We start from the raw sequence: 14,174 nt of genomic DNA, 5'->3' as shown, positions 1-14,174 counted from the left end.
TAGGGAGGCTTCCAAATACCTGCTACTTCTGTTCTCTGCCTTGATGGGAAGCAGTCCCTAGATCCCAAGAGGCCGGGATGTCATTCGCACACTCAGTTTTAAAGAGAGAGAGAGAGAGAGAGAGAGAGAGAGAGAGAGAGAGAGAACCTCAGATGAGTGTTCGGTGAATCTGTCATCTTGTACCCTACTTGGTGGATACCTATCTTGATACTTGCATTTCTTTGTAAGAGGCCAAATCTTCTAAGGACTTTGCTAAACGAGCATGTGAAATCATTTCAGATCAAGGATAAACCAGTGTGTATGTATGTCCATTTTGATCTCTGGGAGATTCTTCTGCGATCCAGGGTGCCATCAGCAATCATGCCACTACTCACCAGTGTTGTCAGCCAACCCCTGCCCCACCCCCTCATCCCCCAACATGAATATTTTGCTACCTACTCCCTGAGAAGCTGAAGTGTACGCCCCATCCCCTTTTGTATACTTATTTATTTAATAGGCTGCAGTGTCGTATAGGAGAGTACGATGTACAGTAACTTAAAGTGTTGACTCTAGCATCAGACCCTACTGATGGGTTTCCCGCCCTTCTCTGGCCCTGGACGTCCCTTTAGGGATGAAAAACAAAATGGTTCTGGTTCCCACTTCTAGTTCATGTTGAATGACACACCTGGAGCTGTAGAATCAGGAAACCTGGGTACTTATCAGCTCAAAGATGTTTTATTGCAAGAAGGATTTTAATATTTTTTGCAAATGCATCATGCAATGAATTTTGCATGTTTATAATAAATCTTAACACAAGTGAATCTATATTATTGATATAGTCGTATCAAGCATAAAGAGAGTATTATAATAATTTTATAAGACACAATTGTGCTATATTTGTGAAGGCTCTTGTTTCTAATCTGCTTTGATCATTAAGTTTTCGTTTAGTTTTTTGCCGCCATGCTTCCGCTTCCCCACCCCCACCCCACGTGTACCCTGCACATTGGCACTATTGGGTATATTAATTTTTTAATGTAGATCTAATTTCAGAAATGAATGGCTACTTTACATGATTAACTAGGCACACACACACATATATATACATGTGTGTATATATGTGTCTGTGTGTGATATATATATATATATATATATTTGATTCTACCAACAAACAAAAGTTTTGGGGGATTGTTTCTGAGATGAGACTCTCTCAGCTTCTTAACACCGTCTTCTGTTCTGGTTCCCATGTCACTCTTCCTCTTGGGGACAGCGGGAAGTGTTTGACTCCAGTGTGACTAGATGTGGTGTCGTCACAGCCCGTGGGCTTTGTTTGTTTGTTTGTTTCGTCCTTTTAGTCTTGTTACTTTAGTGGCTCAGGGTAGGAGGACAGGAAGTCGTCCTTCCTGAGCTGTGTGCGTGGAAACACGAGAAGCACACTGTCCACCTCGCTGCCCCAGGGAGGACCCGCACGTCCGTCCAGCTCATACAGACTTCATGAGACAAACCTTCCAACAGCCCCTGGGCACAGCCATCCCCTGGAGCTCTGAGCAGACTCTTTTAGAGGCTACAGAATTTCTTCCAGCTATTGCTAGAACCGGCCTTTCCAGTCTCGTAAGAAACACTTCTGTGGTGAGACCATTCTGACGCGGGGTCCTGAGAGCAGCCACTCTTCCACGACAGAAAGTTCAAAACGGAAGCCGCTGTCCGTCCTTCCAGAGGGCTGCCCTGTTTCCCTTGTTCTCCAAAAGCGTCTCCCAGCTAAGTGCCTCCTCAGTTTTATTCTGGCTGTTGGCCTGAAATTCACGTAGCACACAACCACTATGGGGCTCTGAGATGACGGGCCTGGCCTGTCCTAGGAGACCCTGGCAGGAGGGAGAGATAGGGAACGGGTCAGGACCGGAAAAGATCGTCTTCCTCTGCCATCTGTGATGGACTGTAGATTTCAGAACTCCGAAGGGGACCTAGCACCTCCAGAGCTCCAGTCCTGCTGGTCAGTGCACGTTTCGGGGACAGCCCCTCCCCATGTGCACCTCCTTTGATCTGACAGAAAAGGGACCAGTTTATAGAAAGAGCCTAGGAAACAAAAGAGCCGGTCACCATGCCCCAGAACAGAGCAACAGCAGGACGGGTCCCCAGCCGAGCCCCAGAAGGGGAGGAAAGTCCCCGAAAAGTACACACGGGCTGTGGACCATTTCTTCCCAAGCCCCATGCTGCCTGCCTGTTGTAAGCCAGAAGCAGGCTCAGGTTTTTGCTGCAACAGCCAACACATTTCCAAATGATTCCTATTTTTCTAGGAAACATATTCAACATCTCAGCTGGCTTGTATGCTTTCAGAATGTGTGACACAGTTTTCAAAGACATTTTCCTGTCTGCGGAGCCCAGCACTCCGCCTAAGGGACAGCAGGCTTAAGGACAAACTTGGGGGTGGGGGAGAACAGTAAAAGCTGGGCTCGGTAGAGTGTTACCATGACGTAGCCTGTTTGGTACGGTGCTGTGTACTGAATTTAGATGAAGGCTAATGTGTAAGATTTGGGCAGCCCAAAATAGTTATTGCTGAAAGAACAAGTCACATGGGTAACCATGAACAAAATTCTAGCCACAGCATCGATTTATAAAATTCTATGGCATTGTCCCCCTTCATGGGCATCACGTGACATAAAAGTGCAGAGACAGGACTGCTGTTTTCACTGCCGCAGACCCGTTGGAGGGGCAGGAGTGGGACACCCTGAAGGGTCAGATGACTGGGGACTCTGTAGGACTCTGCAGCCCCTGAGCACTGCCCATATCGCCATGGCCTGTGGCACAAGCTGGGTCTCCACCCGACTCTCCAGTCTGTGACTCTGAAAGGCCATCAGATGGCCTTGCATTATTTCCCCTTGGAAGGTGGCTGCTGCCGCGGTGGCGCTTCCTCCTCTTGGCATGTCCTTTTCTTGGCATGTCACCTAAAGCCCCTAGGTGTTTGGTTTGAATGGAAGGATCTGGAAGGTGGCGCCAGGTGCAGCCCTCAGAGGTCAACATGAGGGTCCCCCAAGGCAAGAACTAGAATAACTCAAAGGTCGATGCGAGACCGTCAGAGCCAAAACGGTTGCTCGTCCACATGTCTACTTCTCTTTTATCCCCATGACCTGGTACAACTTAATTTAGAATCACTGTCTGTCTTTTCTAACAAGGCTTTCTTGTTAGGAATTTTGGTGAAAATCAGGTTAAGAGCTCTCTGGATGTTGGTTCAAAGTTTAAGAAGGACCGAGATGAATGCAAACCAGCAGGTGGTTGCTGAGCTCCTCTCTGAGTGATGGTCCTTAGCAGAGCACGGGGACTTGCTGGAATGAGGGCGCAGGCCCCAAGAGAGCCACCTGTTGACATTCTGAGAAGGGAGCGGTCTGGGGAGACTGAGCTGGGTAAGGCGTTTAGAGAAGAGGAGGGTTTGAGTGCATCTGGAAGGAGGAAGCCAGGAGGGAGGGGGTGGGGAGGGCATCTTGGGAAGGCAGCTACTGCCATTTCCAGTGACTTTCCATCCCAGGTTGTTGGTGCAGTGAAAGCCACCGCCTGCTGGTCCTTGAGAACTAGTTCGTCGCCAGGGGCACAGTCTAGTCCTCCTCAGGAAACATTCCCCAGATGCCAGCAGCATCCTCACCAGCTGCTAGAAGCCCCCTCCCGCTCCCTACCTGGAAATGGGTCGTTGCTGTCTGGGCTGAGACAGACCATCCACCTGCCCCGGGAGCCACAGGCTCCCACCGTTTTCCTCTGTGGCTTCCCGCCGAGCATCCTGGCGGCCGGGGACAGATGGAGAAGTGGCAGAAGCAACTAACACTAGTGCTCACCTGAGTCCACTTAGCAAGAGAAATGTGAGTTTGGGGCTGGGATTTGTTTCTCCCATACTGGAAAGGCGGGAAGGTGAGAGTCTCGTGTTTTTAAAAAGCCTCAGAAAGGCAGCACCACCTGGCAATCATCTTCTCACGTTGGTCGTATGAAGTCACCTGTTTCTCGGGGGTGCATATCACACCGGTCCCTGTTTCTTTAAACCCAGCAAGGGCAGGCGTGCCCCCCCCCCACCGCTGAGCACATCAAACCATCATAACCGTGAAATGGACGCTGAGCCAGGGCCCCAAAGGATGGTGACCGTACGGGTTACAGGGACAGCGAGGGCATGGCAGTTACAGCAAAGGAAAGGGGCGCCCTGGGTGTCGGTGTCCACACACTAGTTTGACAAGGAAATATTTTCACACTTCCCTTGAGTTGCTTGGGTGACATTTTCATGAACTACAGCAGACCGTAAACATTTCTGTCATCCCCCCTGTGGGCTGGTGGAGCATATCTAGGGAATGCCATATATTTTTGCTGTTAGAAGAGACAGAATATTGGGAAAGTTTGCCTAAGTTATACGTGGGTGAAGGCCGTCATCTAGAAATGGGGTCACCCACCATTCTGTTAAGTCTGCATGTCAGGGGCTCTGGGGGAGGGTTCACAGTGTGAGCGGCTAGGGTTGCTGTGCCTCTGATCTGTGTGACCAGGTGTCAGCTAATAACTGTGCAGGTCGAATCCAGTCATCAAACAGCCTTACCGTGACCCTAAACTAAGGCCCACAAGTTCCAAAGACTTTTTTTTAAACCTGAAGAAAGAAAGAAATTAATGTGTTAACTCCAGGAGAACAACTGGATATACTGGGCTATTTGTACTTTTTATAGAGAACTTTAATAACTCAATTCTTCTTTAACAATGAGTTTTTAAAATAAAGCTACTGACAATTTGATAAGATTCCAATCACATGGAGCCTGAGGGAGGACTCAGCGAGGAGGCCAGCTGGAGCGCCCCTGACCTGCACTCCCACTGCAGGGTTTCCCCGAGCTCACGGGTCTGCAGTCCTCATCAGAGTGACCGGACGTGCAGGTGGGACGTGTTGGCAGACTGATGCGCTCCGTATTTTTAATAGACACTGGGGACAACTGTCTTAAGGTCTAGAAGCTTTCAGACCATCGGAGAGATGGCTTTACTATCCCCCTTCCAGATGCAGCCCTAGGATAGCATTCCCGAAACACTTTAAATATCCCCCGAGAAAGAAGGGGTAGCAGCCAGCATGCCCCACTGGCATCTGTTTCAGAGCCTTCTCTTCCGTAAGTAGACAGGACCCTGCTTTTCAGAAAATAAGTATCAAGTCCACTTTATAAGACCCTTTTTTTCTAAAAGACGATGAAAGGTGGCTTCATATATTCTGATTACACAACTGTGTCTTTGTCTCCTCTGCGTACCGTTAGTAAAAGTATGTGTTCCTGTGACTCTTCATAGATTTTTGTTGATGCTTTTCCTGGAAGAATGTGATTCTTTTCTTGAGGGGATTAGTGGACTGTTCAAAAATCATACATGAAGGCAGTTATTCTTTTACGTCTAAATGGTCTAAAAATTCACCTCATATCCCTGCTATTAGGGTCTTTAAGAATAACTTTTATAGATGGTCAGAAACATTTGAAATCATTGCTTTTGCTGCATAATATTGTGTGTGTGTGTGTGTGGAGGACATGCCATGTCTAAATCGGACATTGAAAAACATCGTATAAGACCCCAAATTTGTGTGAAGGAGGAAGAGGTTGAGGTTTTTCCTTCTGTATAAGCACCTGCTGACAAAATGTAGAGGCCATTCAACTGTCAAATAACATTTGGTTTATAGCAGGCGAGATGAATGTATAAATTACTGCATTGCTTTCCTCATTTCGTATGACCTCTAATCTTCGTTTGCATGATATGCTTTGTTAGCTACATTAAGTGTGTACAAATAAATATAATGACCATTCCTTCGTGTACTTGGACTCATTTGCATCCCTTTGTGGCATCACAGTTATTTCAGGAGTGCATCTCATAGCAGCTGGATACACTCTGCACACCAACTCCATTTATGTTCATGGGTTTGTTTCTTAAAATACTTTATGCTTTGAATTGAAACCCAGTTACTGGGATAAAGTAGTCGTAAGTCATTCATTAATTCATTCGTTCGTTCATTTGTCAGCCATGCGTGGCGCACCCGCTCAGAGCCGGGAGTCATGCCAGGCACTGGGGACATGGCGGAAAGGAAGACTGGCAGGACCCTGCCTGCATGGAGCTTACGTTCTTGCACCCTTACACCTCAGGGGACACACAGCTGACGAGGGCGCTGCCCAAGGTTGGACTGTCTCCTTCCACTGGAAGGATTTCAGAAGGAAGTCTGCTCAGATCTTGGGATTTGATACAGATATTTTTCACTCATCCTGCTGACTGCAGTGTAGACTCAGTGTGACCCCCTTTTAGTGTCAGCAGCCCTCGTCCTGTACTTATTCATGAGTGAAAAAAATGTGAAATAGGTAGAGAACATTACAACGTCCCCAGTGTCTCTCTTAAAACTCAACACTCTTGAGGGAATTAGCCTCAAAAAAAAAAATTAAAAACCAGTAACAACAAAAATGACACTAGTAAAAGCCAAGGCTCAGCCTTGAAAGTTCATCTTTCTTCCTCACCTCCTTTTGGGGGGCTGCTCTGCCCTTGTGCTCACAGCCTCATCCCACTGCCCCCCCTCCTTCCCACCCGTAGCCCCCAGCGCTGCCCCTCTCCACGTGCTGGGCATCCAAATACCTGTGCTGCTTCCAGCCCACGAAGTCCATTACCAGGTGCTGGTGACGCCAGCAAGATCAAATGTGGCTGGTCCTCCATCAGGCAGCCCCATCAGGATTTAATAAACCGCCAGCCTCAGGATTGCAGCTGCCCAGCTGTTCCCGGAAGCCCGTCTCTTCCTAATACCTGCGACATAGGGGAGCCTCTGCCTGGGCTGGCAGCCTGTGTGGGGTCAAGTCAGGAGGTCATTCAGCTTGACACAGTCCCTGCAGTTACCGGGACACACCTCCGCTCACGCTCGGCGCCTCGCTGCGGGCCTGGCCCTCATGCCTCCTCCGTGTACAGCAACACCCAGAAGCTTCTCCCCACCCCACACCCCTTCATCCCTCCTCCACCTACAGAGAGACAGTCCAGGTGGCAATTTAGAGCAAAACTGCAGCCACAGTGCCTGGCGTTCCCCTTAGCGATTGTTTGACCGGGATGAGTTATTTGTGCCACTTGTGTCTCTGCTTCCTCGTCTGCAGAAGGAGACAATCATAGTTCCTAGCTCACCGGGTCACTGAAAAAGTGAAGGACTAAAAGAATGAACCTGGAGGGTTAGAACAGAGCCTCCCATGAAGGCAGAGTTAGCTTTCCCTACAAGGATGGACAGAGACTGTGGCCCTCGCCTGGGTAAGACCCAGCAGACAGTGGTGCTACAAGCAAGAAAATGGCCATAGGGTTTTGTCTCTTTCAGTCCTTTGGGAGAAAGGGGCCCATGTGTCAGCTGATGAGGGGATTCCCACTGTGAAGACAATTATTGAGCCGACCTCAGAGTCTAGGAACAAGGCTGAATGGAGGTGTTAGAACCCACCCTCCCCACCCCCACCACACTCCCACCGGGGTAAAGATGGATGTTCTGTAAATAACAATTCAGTATTCACACAGAGGAGCAGGTGAGCAGGGCGGAGGGCGCCCAGGGCGACACTGCCAAGGCCCAGCTTTGGCACCCACGGCACAACTGCGGCCCTGTAGGGGCGGCCAACTCCTGTCCAGCCACCTGCCCCCAGTCCAGCTCTGCTGGGCGACAAGGCAGTGGCCCTAAGAGACGGCCCCGAGCTGGCCTGAGCACCACTGCAGCTCCAGGAGCTCAGGCCTGGCCCCGAGCAGCAGCTCAGGGATGTCTGCTGAAAGAATGAGAGTCTAACAGGTGGAGGAATGCAAGCCCGCGTCACTGTGGCTAGTGGAGGCCCCCTGTGCATCTGCTTCTGCCCTGAAATTACGGGGAGGGCCACTTGGCGTGTATGGGCGGAGAGGGGCGGGAAGCCTCTCATTGTTTCATTAAGCTGGGAGCTCCCTGAGGGGCAGTCCCGTGGCTAGGACACAACTCAAGGGACACAGGGTCAGGCGGGCTTGAATCCTGGCTTCCCAACCTGCAGAATGTCCCTCCTTCTGTACCTATGTCTCCCCACCCACCCTCTCGGGCCCCACTCGCGGTCACTGCCTCACCCTGACTCCCAGGGGCATCTCCTGACCCATCTACCACCTATTCTCGGCCTCTTGAGTCTGCACCCTCCCTGCAGCCAGGGCAAAGTCCAGTCCTGCCACATCTTTTCTTAAAACACTCCATGGACGTTCCATTGCCCTGGAGAAAGACCAGACCCCGTAACATGACTCCGAGGGCCTGTGCAAACTCTCCCCACCTCTGGCCTCACCTGGCCCCATCTGGACCCATGTCCTCCTGACTCTCTGGCCTTCTTTCAGTTCCTCAAATGCGCTGGGACGTTTCCAAGCCCAGGGCTTTTGCACCTGCTGTGCCCTCTGCCTGAAACATCCTTCTCCAAACCTAGTGAATGCCACCTCACCCTTTACACCTCCGCTGAGTCGTTAACTCTTGGGGAGCCCGTCTCCTTCCTCCCTGGCCAGCTCCTCCGCCCCCTATACATTAGCTTGGTAGCCACACCGCTTCTTTGTTACACGTACCACCATTGCCATTTGGCATTTGTTTCTGAGATATTTGATTGCCTCCCTTAGCAGTTTGCTTCCTGAAATCAGGTACCATGTTGGGTTGTGTCTGCAGTTTCCCTTTCGGGGTGGTGTAGTGTGCACCCCAGAGTGGAATTTCAAAAGCAGTTCTCACCACCCCGTGTCCACTCCCGCCCACTTATATCCAGCCCATCAGCAAGTCCTGTTGGTTCTGCGCTAAAGCCATGGTTCTCAACTGGGGGTGATTTTCCCCCCAGCGAGAATTTGGTAATGTTTGGAGACCTTTTTAGTTGTCACCACTGGAGGAAGATGCTACTGGCATCTAGTGGGTAAGGGCCAAAGGGCAGAGATGCTGTGAAACGTCCTACAAAGCACAGGATAGGCCCCACATCAAAGGATCATCCCCCCCAACGTCTGTGGTGCTGCTGTTGAAAAACCTGCTCTAAAACATACCAAGTCCTTCCACGTAGCTCCAAGTCCACTGTCCTCTCTGCCTGTCTCCTCAAGGTCGCCCTGGATCCTCTCCGTGGCCCTCGGGGCACAGCAGCCAGTGTGACCATGTCCAAGTGGATCCCATCTACTTAAAGCCCTCCAGTGGCTCCAAAGCTCTCCTCATCACCCTCAGAATAAAACCGAAACTTTCCCTCGGCCTACCAACCTTACGCAATCTGACCGTGGCACACGGAGGTGAGCTCAGCAAAGTGCCAACTTTTTTATCCACTCATTTGTACATGTGCCCTTTCCCATCAGAATATAAGCTTTACGAGCGGAGCGAGCTTATCCAGCCTGGTCACTGCTGGGCCCCAGCGCCTAGAGCAGTGCTTGGCACATACTAGGGCCTCCGAAGAATGTTTGTTGAATGACTGAATGAATAGATGGATCTCAAAATGTCTCTGAATCTAGCAAGGTGTTACCCAAACCATTGCTGTGCCGTGGCCTGTGCCCTTGAAGTGTTCACCCACTAATTGAGGAGACCAGATGTACACACAAGGATTAATCACAGACCAGCTCTCAAAAGCTTTTCACCAGCTCATGCCAAGGAAACCCACGTTCTCAATCTCTGCCTATCAGCCCAGCATCTAAAGGCAAGGGCTGCCTCCAGTTACACTTGAGTGATTGTTTAAAGCTCTGAGTTTTTTCTCCGACCCACCATGTGCTCTGGGGGTGAAATTATGGTTCAGTTAAAATGCTAATGGGCACAGAAAAAGGTTATCTATTTCCACACTGTGTCCTCACCCTGAGAGCCCACATCGCAGGGAGCAGGGCCCTGCCTGCTGGGAGTGTGCGAGAAGTGCTTTTGTCTCCAAGAAAGCAGAACTGGATGTCACCCCAAGATCCTTTTTCTTTTAAAAAAAGCTATTAATAATTCAATAAATATATTGCAAAGAGGCCTATTCTAGGCATGAGAGAGGGAAGTACAATATGGCTCTAAAGAAATGGAAGACCTAGCGGTGGGCTCAAGGGCTCAACAGACGGGAAAATGGCAAAAGAAAAAAAAGTATAACACAGATTATAAACACACATTCACACGCTGAGTGATGCCAGGCCCTCTTCTGGTTACTTTACGTGCATTCATTTAAAGCTCACAGCGACCGCTGGAGGTTAAGTCCTCTTTACCATGCCCATTTTACAGAAGAGGAAAGGCAAGTCCAGAGAGGCCAACTAACAATTCCAGGGTGAGCAGCACTGGACAGACCGAGCCAACTAGAAGGGCAGAGATGTGAGCTAAACCAGGGGCCTTCCTGGAGGAGGAGGCAGGGAGGCTGCAGTCTGATGGAGGAAAGGATGGAGAGGGGAGGACCCCAGGAGGCAGAAATCAGTAAGCAGGCGGGAGGAGAAGGACTCACTCTCATCCAGAGCCGTTGTGTGATTTCATTAGAATCATCTCATTTAACCCCCATGGCACCTCCGTGGAATAGAAGTCATTGTTCACATCTTAGAGATGGGGAAACTGAGGCCCAAGCTAATTAACCGGTTTCCAGGTGCATAACTGCTAAGCAGTGCAGCGAGGCTGGGCACCAGGTCTCTCTGATCTTTCTGACCTTCCCATGCTCAGGAGGCCAAACAGGCAGCCTGGACTTCCCTTTATGGTTTCCTTCAAAGCCCCCTCTGTCTCTTGGCTGACTCTCATGCCTTTGAGACTAGATGCCCTTCTGTAACTGTTTCTGGAAGCCTCTCTCCCACCTTCACCTGGTTTTTTTTTTTTAAGCTACCTGGGTGTGGGTGGAGAGAGAAAAATAGCGCTGAGACTCTCAGAACCTGGCAGGTACCTTTGCAGCCACCCCCACCTGCTGACTCTCGCCTAGAGAGGCCCCGGAGAAAGGGGGATATCTCCTTCTTACATAAACTATACCCGTAATGCTTGACATAACATTTCCAATTTGAGTTTATTTGACGAGAATCAAAATACTCAAAAAGCCACCTGAATGCAGAGTCCTTCTAGATTTTTGCAGTATTTTCTAGTCTTTTATAGTTTCCTTGCCCACAGCTACCTTTATAGCCATTTTTAAAACCTCATCTTTATTATCTTTCTAAACGTTCTATTTTGTTGAAACAACTCTATTCTTTGTAGTTGTATTTCATCCGTTTATGTCGCATTTGCTTAAATGGGTTAGCTACAAAACAATATAGCAGGCATCAAAAGTTTGGGAAATAAATTGACTGACTCATGGTAAGTCACAGTAGGAGCAAAATTGCACAGAGATATGACAATACAGGACTTTGGGGAAAATAAGATATTCTGCATGTCATGGGAATTATTTAGTGTTTAGTAAAGAAAAAAAGAAACATTGGTTAATCCTGTAGGTCATTCACTGGACATCAACCAAGAAAGATCCCACTACAAAATATAGATCATTCCACATAATTATTTTTAAGGGCTGCATAATATTCCATTCTGTACCTATGCATTCTAATTCATCTTAACCCATCATCTACTTTTATCCTAATATTTAGGTGATTCTCAATTTTTTACTATCATATACAACATTGTGATGAATATTCTGATCTTTATATCTTCACAAGATTGACCAATTATTTTATTCACTCATTAATTCATTTATTCAAAAATATGCATTGAGCCCCCACTTGGTACCATGTGCTGTTCTAGGTGTTGGGGATATAGCAATAAACCAAACCAACAAAATTCCCTACTCTTTGGATTATATTTTTGTGGACAGTTTCCATATCCTTAGGACAAATTCCAAAAAGTTGGATTCTTGGTCAGTGGCTATGAACCTTTCTAGGACTTTTGATACATATTATCAGAATGCACTAAGAAATCAGGGAAAGTGTAAATTCTAATTTTTACTCAACTGAGTCATTTCAAAGTTTCATACATACACCCTAGATATCTGCACACAGAATTAATAGTTACCATATGTATTAGTTATTTATTGCTGTGTAATATTGGGTCGTCGGGAAAGCCATGATGCATTTTTGCATTGAAAAACATAGAAAAATATGTCAGGATTCTCCCGAAGACCCAATAAATTACTCCAAAACTTAGCAACTTGAAAGCAACAAATATTTTTCATTTCACAGTTTCTGTGGGTCAGGAATTTGGTGGTGGCTTAGCTGGATGGACTGACTCAGGACCTCTCATGAGATTGTAGCAAAGGTGGCACCCAGAGCTGCAGTCATCTGGGCTTGACTGGGACTGGAGCACCTGCTTTGTAGAGGCTTATGGTCATGGCTATTGACTAGAGGCCTCAGTTCCCCATCATTGGGCTGCTGGAATGTCCTCACAATGTGGCAGCTGGCATCCCCCAAAGCTAAAGATTCAAAAACTAACAAGGAAGAAGCAATACGTTTTACAATCTACTCTTGGAAGTCACGCATCATCACTTTCACCATTTTCTATTTGTTAGAAGCAAGTCACTAAGTCCAGCTCATAATCAAGGGGAGGAGAACTAAGCTTGGTCTTGAATTTGGGGACATATTTCAAAAATTCCACACCATAGGTAGGTGAGCATTCCAGAGCACTGACTGCTATCAGGAACAGAAGCAAGAAACCACTTCAGTTGCACTTTTGATGGAATGATAGATACCCTTCTCCCGAAATGCATTTCTATGTCTTACTATTGCTTTGTAGCTTTTCCTTTTCTGTTTTTAATTAAGCCTTTTCTCTTATTATAAAATGCATGCTGATTGTTGAAAATTTGGAAAATATAGAAAAGTCAAGACAAAATAATAAAATTCACTCATCATTGCACAACCTAGAGACAACCCCTGGTAACCTTGTAGCTTCTTTCTTTCCTTCTGTGCACATTGTCTTACACTGTGGGGAACATAATAAATACATAATTCTGTATCCTGCTTTTTCAAGTAATATTACTGCATGCATTTTTCTTCAAGTCATTCAGAACTCTTTGTACTGAATATGTTAAAGGTCTACTACTTTCCAATATACAGATCACCATAATTTTTCTTACTAATTCCCCTATTATTGAACTTTTAGGTTGTTTCCAGTTTCTAAATTATTTTAAACAACTTTGTCCCAAAATTTTGAATGCATCTTGGTTCCCTTTTCATTTGGCTTCCCAGAAATAGGAAGACAGAACATTTTTGGGACTCTGAATATTTCCTTTTGTTTTGCATCTTGAAACCCTACGTTTCATGGTAACATTTTCCCGCTCTTGGATCAACTAGTAACTCATGTTTCTTTTCAATCAATATCAGTGCTATTCTTATTTGGTTTATTGTCAAGCGCCTTCATTCATTCATTCATTCATTCATTCATTCATTCAACATGTATTTATGTGACACTATATAAGGTGCCAGTGCTGGGCTATGTTTTAGGGACTGAGTGATTACCAGAGCTGATCATCAAGAGAAATTTTGGCTTTTGCCTCTTTCCATAGAATTTGGAGTGGCTTGTGCATAAAACACTTCAAGTGAATAATAAAATAAAAATAGACAGTCAGAACCAAAGACGATAAAATCATAAGTATATATCCCACAGGAGATAACAAAATTACTGTCATTGAGCCTCAGAGTTGGCTTTGTATTTTCTAGCAGCCCAAAAATGGGAACCATGGTCAGTTACAGGGTTCTCGTAACTGGGGGGAAAAAGGGAGCATATGTGCTCCTCTGGGAACAAAAGCCTCTCTTAGCATTGAGTTTCAGAAGAAATTTCTTGAGTATGATTTTATTACCTAGAAGAGAGACTGAGCAATATAAGAAGTGATGTCCTCAACAACATTTTGGGTGTTTTAAGCCAATAAACGCAGTAGCAGGTTTCACATGGCCTTTCTTTAATGATCTTTATCAGATTAGGAGCATAATACTCCAATGCGACTTCATGAAGGTGACCGAATAAACATCTAAAGCCAAGTCTTTAGGTAAGTAGCCAATTACATGGTCCAACTTGGTCCAAGAAAACAATTTATAATTCCTGGAGGAAACTGAACAATGAGATACCATGTTTTATCGATCAACTTGGCAAGGGTTATAACACTTTTGGCAAGAGTTGGGGAAGCCAGCCCTCTCATAAACTGAGGGGGGGGAATATAAATTGGTACCATCTTTCTAAAGGGTAATTTGGCACAAAGCAACAGGAGTCTTAAAAATGTGCTTACACGCAGCAAGTCTGCTGTGGGGGATGTTCTTCTAAGGAAACAACCACAAATGCATACAGAGAGTTAGGTACTAAGAGT

This window comes from Hipposideros armiger, unplaced genomic scaffold (genome assembly GCF_001890085.2).
Source record: "Hipposideros armiger isolate ML-2016 unplaced genomic scaffold, ASM189008v1 scaffold_34, whole genome shotgun sequence".
In the NCBI taxonomy this organism is placed as follows: Eukaryota; Metazoa; Chordata; class Mammalia; order Chiroptera; family Hipposideridae; genus Hipposideros; species Hipposideros armiger.
The sequence above is the reverse complement of the archived record's forward strand: the minus strand, read 5'-3'. Positions refer to the sequence as shown.